Below are 13,921 nucleotides of genomic sequence, written 5' to 3'. Positions count from 1 at the left end.
ATGAATTCAACCCCAGTGACACAGACAGAATATGCTGAGAATAAGAACAACAGCACAAGTTCCTCATCTTGCAGGGAGGTAATGTGCATTTTTTCTGAAGTCACTAATGTGATCATCTTAATCCTGGGTTTTGCTGGAAATGGTTTGGTGATCTGGATTGCAGGATTTAAGGTGAAGAAGTCAGTCGTCACCACCTGGTACCTGAGCCTGGCAGTGTCTGACTTCACATTCTGCTCCACTCTGCCCTTCAGGGTTGTCTATGTGGTCAATAATGAGTGGTTCTTCGGGCGCTTCATGTGCAAGTTTGGTTCCTTCATGATGTGGCTCAACATGTACAGCAGCATCTTCCTCCTTGTCATCGTCAGTGTGGACCGCTGTGTGCTTGTTATGTTTCCTGTGTGGGCTCAGAAAAAGCGCACCATAAGAAAGGCCTCAGTGATAGTCATGCTAGTTTGGATCATTGCAGCAACATTGAGTGCACCATCAGCTGTTTTTCAAGACATTCATTATGATAACGGCAGCCAGAAAACAATTTGTAGGTACAATTACAATAATATAGAACACTACTCTGCTGACATAGCCTGCTGATTCATTTTTTTATTTATGATCCCGTTCGTGATCATTATCATTTGTTATATATTCATCATTCGAAAGCTGAAGTCCAACCAAACGGTAAAGTCAAAAAAGCCTGTTAAGATCATGACGGTGCTGATTGTTACTTTCTTGATCTCCTGGCTGCCTCATCAAACTCTTTCTCTGATGTCATTATTCATGCGACCTAATGGTCCTCTGATCATAGCATATGTATTTAGCATCTTTCTTTCCCATGCCAACAGCTGTCTGAACTCTTTCTTTATGTATTCATGGGAAAAGACCTTAAGGAACAATTTTATGCACTTCGGTCAAAAACTGAGAATGCAGTCAAGGAGGAAGATGATCAGAACACCGTCCAAGGGACAGATGCCTCAAGCAGTTTACCCAGAGCAATCACCCTTTTCCATGTAATGCAACACACTTAATTTTTTTAAGCAGGAAATATCTTTCAGTTAAATTGCCATTGCAGCAGCAATATGAAGTATGAAAAAAAATGAAAAAAAAAAAGAATCCTGCAAAAACACATATTTCAAGTTATGCACGTGTATGTAAGAAGACTGGCTATGTAACATATGCCCTCCTCTATGTGGCTAAATTTGTGTTAATATTCTCCACCTATAGTAAAAGTTACATTTACTATAACATTCATCACTTTTGAACATTCAATAAAAATATTTTACATTTTTACATTTTTCAGTTTACTCATTTTTAAGGCACCAGAATTCATCATTACCCTTAAGTTAACTGTGTAAAAAAACATGTGTGAAGTAAGATGCCTGATGATTTTAATTTCAAGATTATCTTATTTTTTACAGTGTAACCACTAGGGGTGATATTGGACACACATTGAGATTTTGGTGTTTTTCTAAAGCACAAAAATGTAAACAGTGTTTGGTTGCTAGGACTAGGATTGGGAACCCCTGCTGTAATGCACAGAAGGGTCCTCCTTCTGTTTTGAGTTAGCTTGGGAGATTTTTTATTAGCTGCCACAGAGATGGAAAATACAGGCTTGGAAAAGATTTTTCAATATAGAGCTTTAAACATTAAGATCACCAATACTAGTTCTCTCTTTGCTTTGTTTTACCCCATTGTGTAATATACTTCTAATTAAATTTGCTGTACTATAAACCATGATAAAATACAGGTAATGGGATGCACAGCATGGGATGAATATTCTTTTCAGCAGCAAAGTAGCCATGGCCTGACTTACTGATTTAAAGTTGGGCCAAAGAACTTTCTAGTCTCTTGTATTAATCCAGAGATGCTTAACTTATCTTGCCTGTATGTCTATCTGTATTACAATACACACTATAACAATAAACTTGATCTCTGCTTCTTTTTCATTGATCTAATTTTGTGCTCATTTGAACTCAACTCTGAGCCCATAAGGCTGTTCTCTGCAAATTTAGGAACAGATGAAATTTAGTGTATTCTGTATTGCAACATAGACCTCACTATGCGACTGCTACAAAATAAAAAGGAGATGTGTAGCGAAAAGATTAACTGAGACATACAATCTACAAATCTCTTTTTTTTTTCCTGGAAAGCAACCTCCTCTTCAAATTCTATTCACGGGAATAATGTGGATTTCCTGATTTAGTCAGCCATTTAGACGTTTAATTCACTCCAGTTTCAATGTCCAGTCTTGCTGGCGTTTCATGAAGCAGTAACATATGCCACATTACTCCCAATGACATCCCCTTTAGCCTTATAGAACAATTTAAGGTGAATATCTATGTAAACAAAGTATGTCAGGCTCTCACATTGTCTCGTGATCCTCATGTAGAAAAAAAGAACATTCACATGCATATCATTACACTGCTACCAAGCATTATACCAATCATTAGTATGGTAGTGTAGTAGTATGTAGATTCGCATCCACTACTACGCTCTGCATGGGGCTAAAAGTTAGGCCCATGTTAGTTAGTAATGGCACCCTCAAGTGAGAAATAGCTGTAACTTACATACTGAATGAAAAAAAGTTGGTGTATGAAGAAAACTGTATTGTTAACCCATTCTTTATGCCCAGCAAACTAAATTTGGTATGATTAGAAAAATGCCATAGAACTTGTTCTGATAGGTCTGTGACACTGGTGACAAGTGGTGACTACATGGGTAGTCATTGAGGGAAGACACTGGAGATTTCTTTGGCATGTGGACAGTGCTTGTGGCCTTGAAACATGCTGGAACAACAGCTTAGCGAGATGTTGAAGATGTCTCTGAGAACATCCTCTAGCTGGTCTGCAATTTCTCATTATGGATTATGCATTGACTGGATAAACACTAGGTGGCGCCCGCATACTGCATATTATTATGTGTTTGCCTTGCTCCAACAGCCTGCTTCATTTTATGAAGGACTTCTTGTTTATCTAATGTGTTAAAACAGGAAAAGACAAATGCATATTGTGTAGGAAGTACTCAGCACTGACTTATGGCATATTAAGATAAGATGCATTAAAAATGGGGAAAACACACTGCTTAAACCTCTGTGCTCTGGGGTCATAGCAGTCAGTCTGCAAGTAGTAGCGGTGCCACAGTGCATCTGAGCCAATTAAAAGCAAACCTTGCTCAGAGCAGTACCCAGAAATAACTTGATAAACTGCTGAGGTAACTTTACTCAAATTTGTGATTTCACATTATTCTTTTAAATCTTGAAACCCACCTTCTTGTATGAATTTTCCATTCCACCCTCAGTGATGCAGTGGTAACAAACACCTGAACATTACCACTGGATCATTTAAGGTGGAAAGAAAAATCTGAAGAAGTCAACTTTACCCTTGTATTTTCTGCCACTTTTTCAGTATAGCACAATAGCAAAATGTGGTGAAATAGCTGAAATGCAATTAGCATAACTGAACACATTTGAATTGTCCAGAACTGCTGTTTGGAAAAGAAATGCAACCCTCAGAGATCCCCTCTGTGCCTAGTTCTGACTGGGCCTTTTACACCCTGCATTAACATGTGATTACGAACCAGCAACCTTCTGAACAGTATACAGAAGTGCTAAGGGGTGAACTACTAGTCTGACATGAGGTGGTAGGACTCAAGTGCAGAACAGCAGAGGCTCCAAGGAAAGCAGGGATAGAGGAAAAACAAAGACTCGCTAAGCAAGGATCAAACCAGCAACACCGGGTAGAGAAGGTGAGTACATTACCACTGAACTACTGCAGCAATGCTGGAGGGAAGCTCACAGAGGGGTTGACAAACAAGAGGGGAGAGGACAAAGGCCAAATAAAAGAAATGCCAGGACAGCATCATCAAACAAAAGAGAATTTCTACAAACTACAGGGAGAAAGGAGTCAATGCAAAAGGTGGTAGAAGCTGGGAGTTTTAACTCAAAAAGGACAGAGGTCCCAAGTGACTAACTTGGAGGGTAAGAGATACCCGATAATGACCAGCTTGGCCAAGAGACACACGCACATAGCAGCACAAACTCAAGACTGAGCACAGAACGGTGTGTGAGCACCCCTTAAGTAGGGTGCTTGCAGCTGTTGCTGCTCAGCCCTAATCACCACTTTGTGGTGCCTTGTCTCTCTCTAGCTGCTGGAGGTGGCCTTGCACAAGGCTGGAAATATGTGCAGACATAATTTCTATGTGGGAAAATTGCAGTCGGCCAAAGTTTATCCAGATACATGAACTTGAAACATATATTAATGGAACAGGTTTACTGTCTCACTAACCCAAAGATCGCTTTATTGGGTAGTGTGAAATAAGTCTTTAACAGAATAAAGTCCTCTTTCAGCGTTTCTTTGAAGACAACTTTGTGCCATCCTCAGTGTGTATGTCTGAGATGCTACCATAAGGACAGCTGGTGGGAAGTTTTGTAAAAAATATGCCTTTCAATTTAGCCACTGCTAATGTGGCTAAGACAATCACATTTGGATATTACTGTTAATCTAAATGCCTCATCTGGAAGAAATGTCAGAACAACCATTCATATTATGTACTATTTATAATGAATGAGCAAAGATTTGTTAACTTGGTGTTAAGACATACAGTTATATCTGGGTTTCTAACTAGATAATCACAGTCTCACTGTGACTCACTCGGATAAGGGTAAACACTAATCTCTGCAGCACTTTGGCCTGGAAGGTCCCCAGTATGCCTAGTGTAGATGCATCTTTCGCTGCCTTAAATGTCCCATTATCCTTTGTGTCAGCACTGATGCAGTTAGGAAAAAATATCAGAAAAAAACAGCACATGCACAGTGGAGGACTGAGACTGAAAATTCAGCGTGCTAGCCTTCTTAAAAGACTGCTAATGTCTAATGCTAAAACTAGCAGTGAACTGTCATACATTATATGGACAAAAGTATTGGGACACCACTCCTAATTATTGAGTTCAGTGTTTCAGCCACACTCATTGCTAACAGGTGGATAAAATTAAGCACATAGCCTTGCAGTCTCGATAAACAAACACTGGCAGTAGAATGGGTCATACTGAAGACCTAAATGACTTTAAACATGAAACTCTCACAGGATGCCACCTCTGCCACAAGTCAGTTTGAGAAATTTCTGTCCTGCTAGATCTGCCCCTGTCAACTGTAAGTGCTATTATTGTGAAATGTAAGCAGCTAAGAGCAACAACAGCTTAGCCACAAAAGTGCTGAAGGGCACACTGCCTGTCCTCTGTTGTATCACTCACAAAAGAGTTCCAAATTGCCTCTGGAAGCAACATCTGCAGAAGAATTGCATGTTAGTAGCTTCACTAAACGGGTTTCCTTAGCTGAGCAGCTACACACAAGCCTAAGATCAAAAGGCAATGCCAAAAATAACCCTTTTTTGTTTTGTTTTTTAGTTTACTTTCAAAAAGTAAATTCAATGCATTTTAGTAAATGCAAAGAAGAACACTGTTGATCGCCATTTGATATTTGTCCTTTTGTCACCACAATAAATTCATTAGGTCTAACTTGGCCACCCCATTGTGAAAGGTTAGGCTAGGTCCTTGAATGGAGGAACGATCAAGTGGAATCTCTTATTCCACGAGTCATTGTACAATATGTAGTCAAACGTTTATGCACTTCACTTATGTCAGCTTGAACACCTTTTTTACACAACTAGGATACCATAGTTGGAAAACCACTACTAACTATCTAGCAACGACTGGGAACACCATTGTAATCCCCTTAAAAACATTAAAGGAACAACCTTGAATACAACTGCTTAACAACACCCAGCAATCAGCTGGGGTCCCAAAGCAACTGACTAATAAAACCTCAGCAACCACTTAGCCACACTTTAGCAACCACATGGAACACCATCTCAACCAGCCTATCAACCACTTAGCAGCAATCAATCAATGAAAATAATCCCTTAAATGTAAAATAACCTAAAAACAACTGGACACAGCATAACACAGCATAAACAACCCTCTACATTTCGATACCATATAAACCCAAAACAGTCTACAACTGCTTTAACTGTTCTATAATATTAGCAGGCTTTGACAAACTAACTTTGTTGACTCAAGAAATTTTCCTTCTAGATTTTGATCTCTTATATTTATAATGTTTCAATACAAAATCAACTATTAGAAAATGACCTTTTCCTCTTAGACACGTAAATGAGGGTAAAACACATCATACATAAACTAAATTAAAGTCTTATTCTGCATGCATTTATAAGTTGTATAACTGTTGTAGCAAGTATTTAAACTGTTGTAGTAAATAAAAATGTTAGAAAATTATTGCTGTAGTTTTGCTTTTCTGTTGCTCTTTATATTTATTGGCTTATTAATCATTAACTTAAATTAATGTGGGATACAACAATGCAAAGTTGTTTAATTATTCCTAGGTTATAGAAGTGTGTAGTAAAAATTTTGACCTGTTGGTGGATCCTGAACATTTAAAGGGTTAAGCTGGGCAGGTTTATGGGGCCTAGGGTCAATCTACCCCTGCATGGCATGTATCTAGCTTTGTGCTTGCTGAAGATAATTTCTCAGCAGAAACAGCTGTGTGGTTTTCAACCTGTTCAATTCTTAGAACTAAACAGAGCACAGAGAGGAACTGAGTGTTGACATTTTCCTTATAGATAAAGTTTGTGCCTCATCATAAGCATCAAAAACATCAGCTCTGCAGCTCTGAACTAAAGCAGGCATTGACAGGTGAGTCATTATCATTCAAACATAAACCAGATGTTCTTTATGCTGGTTTAATTAAGCTTTAATGATGTAAATTGCTGTTGTGTTTAAAACGTGCTATATGAATAGATAAATATATTTTATGACCAACAGCCAATGACAGTAGTGGTCTTTAGCATACAAAATCAGAATATACAGATTACAATTACATGTTTATGCTGTGTCTCTATTGGGGAGATCAACATCAGCTTCTCAGTTTTTTTCTGCACAGTTGAGTTTGACTTCATTTATTTGATTCAGATGTGAAAGTTCAACAGTACAAATATCAAATTTCAGTGTATAGTGCAGCAGTGCTATAAAACTCACACTGCATATCCTATATGTATAACAAGTCGGATGTAAACATTTGTGCTTCCCTAGTCAAATGACAATGTTTCATTGATTTAGGATGAGAGGGACATAGTTAGGAAAACAAATTAACCAAAGGCTCGACTAAACAGGTAAGTTTTTAGCCTAGACTTAAAGATGGAGGCTGTGTCTGAGTCCCGAACACAGACTGGTAGGCTATTCCAAAGCTGGGGGGCTTTGTATGAAAAGGCTCTTCCCCCTGACGTAAATTTATTTATTCTGGGTACTAATAATGAGCAGCACCTTGTGATCTAAGTGGGCGTGTCGGTTGATAATAGGGAAATAAGGTCACTGAGGTACTGAGGAGCAAGGCCATTCAAAGCTTTATACGTCAGTAGAAGAATTTTGTACTCAATGCGGAATTTAACTGGCAACCAATGTAAGGTACACAAATTGGGCTAATGTGGTCGAATTTCCTGGTTTTGCTGAGAACTCTGGCTGCAGCGTTCTGGACTAATTGAAGCTTGTTAAGGTTTTGGCTGGAACAGCCAGAAAGCAGAGCATTACAGTAATCTAACCTGGACATGATGAAGGCGTGAACTAACATTTCTGCATCCTGTAGCGACGGAGCATTTCTTAATTTAGCGATGTTACGCAGGTGGAGGAAAGCTATTCTGGTAATATTGGTAATATGCTCATCGAAGGCCAGACTGGGATCGACACCAAGGCTTTTTACAGATGTGCCTGGTGCAATTGAGAAACTATCGAGATTAAGAGTAAACGTAGGCAGATTATCCCTAGCAGCTTTTGGACCAAGGAGAAGGACTTCGGTTTTGTCCAAATTTAGTAAAAGGAAGTTGCTTGACATCCATCCTTAATGTCTTTTACACAGTCCTCTATCTTATTAAGTTCAGTTTTGTCCTCTGGTTTAGCTGAAATATATAATTGTTTATCATCGGCATAGCAGTGGAAACTGATGCCATGTTTTCTAATGATGGTACCTAGTGGTAGCATATATAAGGTAAATAACATGGGTCCTAAGACAGAGCCCTGTGGAACACCATACTTTACTCTTGTGAGAGCTGATGGTTCACCATTTACATTAACAAACTCATAGCGATCACTAAGGTAAGATTTGAACCACAAAAGAGCTTTAGCTGTCACTCCTACTAGTTTCTCAAGCCTGTCTAATAGAATGGAACGGTCTATTGTGTCAAAAGCTGCACTAAGATCGAGTAAAACCAGTAAGGATATGTTTCCTTTGTCAGCGGATAATAAAAGATCATTTATAAACTGTGCACACGTTATGGCAAATTATATATCTTTTTCCTAAAAGGAAAAACTTAGCAAATACATAACATTTTGCACAAATAAATCATATTTAATATAAAATATTTTAAAAAGTTGAATAGATAGAACTTTTATTTGCTCCTTTTCTATCAGTACTCAACAGAACTACACTTATCTGTGTTTAATGTACAGAATCAAGAGGCATCATGAATTCAACCACAACCACAGAACCAAAACATGCTGAATCTTGCAATGCAGTGTGTATTTTCTATGCCGTAACTAATGTGATCATCATTGTCCTGGGTGTTGCTGGAAATGGTTTGGTGATCTGGATTGCAGGATTTAAGGTGAAGAAGTCAGTCGTCAGCACCTGGTACCTGAGTCTGGCTGGTCTGACTTCATATTCTGCTCCTTCCTGCCATTCAGAGTCACTGACATGATCAAAGACGAGTGGCTCTTCGGGCGCTTCATGTGCAAGTTTAGTTACTTCATCTTGTTCCTCAACATGTTCAGCAGCGTCCTCCTCCTCGTCATCATCAGTGTGGACCGCTGTGTGATTGTTACGTTTCCTGTGTGGGCTCAAAACCAGCGGACTGTAAGAAAGGCCTCTGTGGTAGTCTTGCTAGCTTGGATCATCTCAGCAGCACTTAGCACACCATCGGCTGTTCCTAGACATGTATCAGCTTGAAACAGTTTCTTTTTGCATTTACATCAATTTTCAAATGTATATTGCTATAACAAGACGGCAAAGTCCAAAAAGCCATTCAAAATCATGACAATGCTGATTGTAACTTTCTTGATCTGCTGGCTGCCATATCACACTGTTATTTTGATGGATTTATTCATGATATATGATGATTCATTGTACACCGCATATGTGTTTAGTCTCATTCTCGCCAGTGCCAACAGCTGTCTGAACCCATTTCTTTATGCATTCATGGGAAAAGACATTAAGGAGCAATGTTATGCTCTTTGGTTGAAGATTGAGAATGCAGTCAAGGAGGAGGATGACCTGAACACCATCCAAGGGACAGCTTACACCACCTCTGGGGAAAGCAGACATTCAACTAGCATTTAGTTTTTACTGAGTATCACAAAAAGGACACCTTAACTGCTAATGGACCAAACATAATTAACCAAACCAAATTAATCAAAAAAAGTCTTTTACTGAACAGTAAAGTTCCACTGTGCAGAGCTTTGCCAGATATGAGCATTGCATGGCAGCTGTAGCACAGCAAACTCTGCCCTGAAGAAAAAAATGCTGCCTTTTATGCCCCCATGTTTATTTCAACATGACAAAACCAAGCCACATTCTGCTTGACTTACAACAGCATGGTTATGTAATCAGTAAAAGCGGGCACTAGACTGGCCTGCCTGCAGTCCAGAACTCTAAGAACTCTCGAATTTAGAATTTATGTATTATTAAGCTCAAAATATGACATCAAAAACCCCAATATGGTTGGACAGCTGAAGATCTGTATAACAGAAAAATCTGCTTTCAAAAATAGATTGGCTTGTGCCTTCAGACCCAAATGATTATTAAGTGCTGTTTAAAGGAAAGATGATGTAATACAGTAAACATGCTCCCAACTTTTTTTTTTTTTGCAATGTGATGCAGGCATCAAATGTGGAATATGCATATATTAAAAAAAAAAGTTAATTTAAGATGTGTATCTTCAGTACGCCTCATGATATCAAATGTTTTATATGTCAATATTACAACACAATATTATTAGCAGAAATACTCTCATATATTTATTCCTTATGTGCAGTGTAGACACAAATTCATTACCCATTACAATGGCAGTTTTTATTCCTCTCTGTTTGTCCTTGAAATTATTTTGATCTGCATGCTGCTTTCAAGTTAGAGTTATACAGCACATATATTTTAATTAATTGCACACCTTTACTTTAAAATTTGTGTTCCTATGCAAATACCATCACATTGCAGAATGGATTAAAGCCAGAACTTGGTTAGATCTCAGGAATTCTACTACAGCTGGCTAAATATTAGGAAAATATTGCTTATTATTATTATGGAAAATATTGCTGTATCCTGTGCAGATTTAGTGTTACAATTAAACAAGTCTTGTTAAACAAAAAAACTGTTCACATGTGCAATTATATGACAGAAAATATCCTGCTACAACAATCAGCACACACTTGTGTAATTACATTAATACATAAGCCACACTTCGGTAATCTATTTGTAGTAAAGTAATTCTTTTGGACAGAAGATATTCATGAATGAACACCTCCTCTTGCACCCCAACTTAAAGCATAACCACAAATCTGCCAGACCATCACAAGTGGTTTGACTTTTAGTCATAAGTAGTGTCAGCAGCTGTCTAAGCATGTCCGGTAACACTTTACTCTAGGGCACTGTTTGGAAGGCTATATGGCACCTACATATGCCCTTAATGACAACTGACACAAACATAAACATTTATAAATGCTTATTCCAAAAGGCATCAGCTGTCATAAAGGCTGCTTTTGTCAACTTTGATGCCAAGTTGGCACAATAATAATATGTCAAGTTACATCATTTTTGATGACATTGCATTGTGTCATGACATTTTCTGGGTAAAATAACATAGCACGTTATCACAACTAACTTTGTAGCCCTTTATCTTTTTTTTTGGTATGTCAGTGTGGTGTAATGCTGATAATGTGAAATAGCTTGCCAAATGAGGCAGTCGGTAAAACTGAACAACAGTGAGAGTTTTAAAAAGATCTCAAGAACTTTGAGGAATAACAATCACCTGTAAAACTCCTGTGTAATAAACAGTTTTGTACAGTGAATAAATTCAGTGAAGATTTTGACACTAATGTTTTTTACCATGTTAATGACAGAGTTACAATGCATTACACTACATTTTTGTAACATGGCTGCAGGAATTCACTTCTGTTCAGCCACAAGAGCAGTAATGAGATTGCACACTGATGTTGCGCAATTACACCTGACATCCATCAAAGAGAGGGACTACATTGAAAAGTACAATTCTTGTGTGTATAGAATTCGCTGTACAATTGTATTCTATCATGGATGGATCTTGTAATAATTAAAGTTTTATTTATTAGACAGAAAAAAAGGTGCAGCATGCAAATTTCAGCACTGTCCCTGACTCCTCTGCTGAGATCTCTCCACAGGCTTCTTGTTGAGGCAAGAAACAGATACAACCTTTGCCTCAAGCTCAGTTGCATAGCAGCTTAGGTCTTCCCCTTCTAAATTCTTGACATGTCCCTCCAAAAAATTCTGAGCATGACTGTAAGGTTAGGTCTTACTGCTTCAGTGTCTTGGCCCCTCAGTGGAGGAACAAACTTCTCCCTTAACTTTGCACTGCAAAATCTCTTAACTCTTCTGTCATTGCCTGAAGAGTAACATCTTCTTTCTGCATTCTCTCCCACTTAATATCAAGTGTTTTTATTCAGTCCTCTGCACTTAACCTGGCTTTATTGTTCACTTGCTTTAAAAAGAATAAAACTAGACATAATTCAACTTCGTTTTTATTTAGCTACATTAATCTAAATTAAATGGACTTGTCTTTTAGGATAATGATCACTGCAGTCTCAATCTATAGTATTTTGTTTTGCTTTGGCTTCCACTGCTTGCACATTTTGTGCTGATTAAGAGCATCTGCTCAATGACTACATAATGTAAATGTACATCTCATGGCAACTAAAGTTGCTAGTAGGCTAAGTGAGTTTAGTAAAACCATTTGTAAGTAATAAGCATTTGTAAATGATTAAAGTATGTTTGTGTCAGTTGTCATGATGGCCTAATGTAAGTGTTACGCACCCTACAGTAAAGTTACCACATTTCCTCTTTCATAAGGAGATCTCAAGTTGACAGCTGTTCATTGCGAAAGGAGCACAGTTGGCCTCACCCTCTCTTGCTGGACAGGATGGCCCTCTGTCTCTCCACATCACTCTTTATCAGGCTGGTCAGCAAGGGCTTCTATTAGGCAACATATTCGCAGTGAGTGTTCTCCTCCAACTGCAGTGAGCTACCCAATAATGTTGGGTTAGCAGCAGGTCGAAAAAAATGCAATATACAATACTGGCCAAATACAACATAACACAGGACATTTAACACCAAAGATTTCATGCGCTGGAAGTCTATCCTGGGGTGAAGACACACAAACTCTACATTCACCTGAGGTATTCTCCAAATAATGAAAATGCTTTGATATATACAAATAGCAATTTTTTTTTTGGAATGTGTTGTTGGTGTCAAATTCATCATGGGTATATATTTTTCCAAAAACAAGAAAATGTCTCAGTTTCAACATTTGAACATTTGGTATGTTGTCTTTGTACTATTTTCAAAGAAATATAGGGTTTAAATGATCTGCACATCATTGCATTTTGTTTTTATCTACATTTTGCACAGCGTCCCAACTATAGAATTATTTTTTTATTTATTATGTCTGTTTTTGGTTCTTGCTACAGGAAAAATGGAATTGAATATACATTACATTTACATAATGAAAATCATGTCTGCATACAGAACACGACAATATTAGAATAAGTTTACAACTGTATGTTTATATACCTCCCTGCATTCAAGTCACACCACCACATCACTCTGTCATGTTCGAGTGAATGGCAGTCATCACTGCTGAATGTTACATTAATATGAAATATTTAAGAATAAGAAATGAATACAACATGAGAAAATGATTGGACATTTGGGTGTGCATGTTAGTATGTGTCTGCTAATATGGAAAACAAATAAAAAATGCATAAATTATTAGTGCATGCAAAGACATTAATGGCAATTACTGTTTATTTTATTGTTTATTATTTTATTTCTTTTTCATATTAGCAGATCCCGTAGTCTTTGTGAATGTGCATGTTTGGTTGAGGATTGTGCGGTTAAAAAGTTTCTGAGGTTCAAAATTCCTAGACATTGGTCATTCTTCCCTTGCAGCATGGAGTGGTGTTCCTCACACACCATTGAAGCCTTGGTGAGCCATATCTGTGGACACTTCAAGCTTTAGCTCCTGATTATGGTTTACAAGTAACTTTTCTAAAATGTGTTCTAAAATTTAGTGGCAGCCCACACTAAGTCCTTATATGGGGGCTTAAAGTGGGCTGCACATAGTGGGGCCCCAATCTAATGTGAAACGAGGGGTGTGTGCAAGGCCTCATGTTAGAGCTTCTGCGGTTGCAGCCCAAACTAAGCTTGTTGTGAAATCTGTTGTGAAACCAGGGGCACATACTATGAGGGCTTAGTTTGGGCACCACTGGGCCCCTTATTTGGAGCCCCACATGGGCTTAAAGCTTGTTAATGAAATTCTCTGCTTCTCGATTTTGATCTTTTGATTTATTTTATTTTAATGTACGCTGCTTTTATTTAATCACTTTGAATTGCCTTTGTGTATGAAATGTGCTACACAGATAAACTTGCTTTGCATAAATGAGGTCCAGTGACCACTCCTTTGCTGTTTAAAACCATTTTCTTATTATTTATTAACTATGTGGGTTACAACAATGCAAAGTAGCTGAGTTATTCTTAGGTTAGAGAAGTATGTAGTAAAAATTTGGACACGTTGGTGGGTCCTGACCAAATAAAAGGCTAATAGTTGCAATAGTTACAAAATCTTGG

General features: G+C 38.0%; 2 pseudogenes; both read left to right on the top strand.

The window, feature by feature from the left end:
• LOC118827071 lies at window positions 1-1,005 on the top strand (annotated as a pseudogene).
• Window positions 1,006-8,516: 7,511 nt separating this feature from the next.
• LOC118827070 lies at window positions 8,517-9,388 on the top strand (annotated as a pseudogene).
• Window positions 9,389-13,921: the final 4,533 nt, after the last annotated feature.

The sequence above is a fragment of the Colossoma macropomum genome, unplaced genomic scaffold, assembly GCF_904425465.1.
Source record: "Colossoma macropomum unplaced genomic scaffold, Colossoma_macropomum, whole genome shotgun sequence".
Lineage (NCBI taxonomy): Eukaryota > Metazoa > Chordata > Actinopteri > Characiformes > Serrasalmidae > Colossoma > Colossoma macropomum.
The sequence above is the reverse complement of the archived record's forward strand: the minus strand, read 5'-3'. Positions and strand labels throughout refer to the sequence as shown.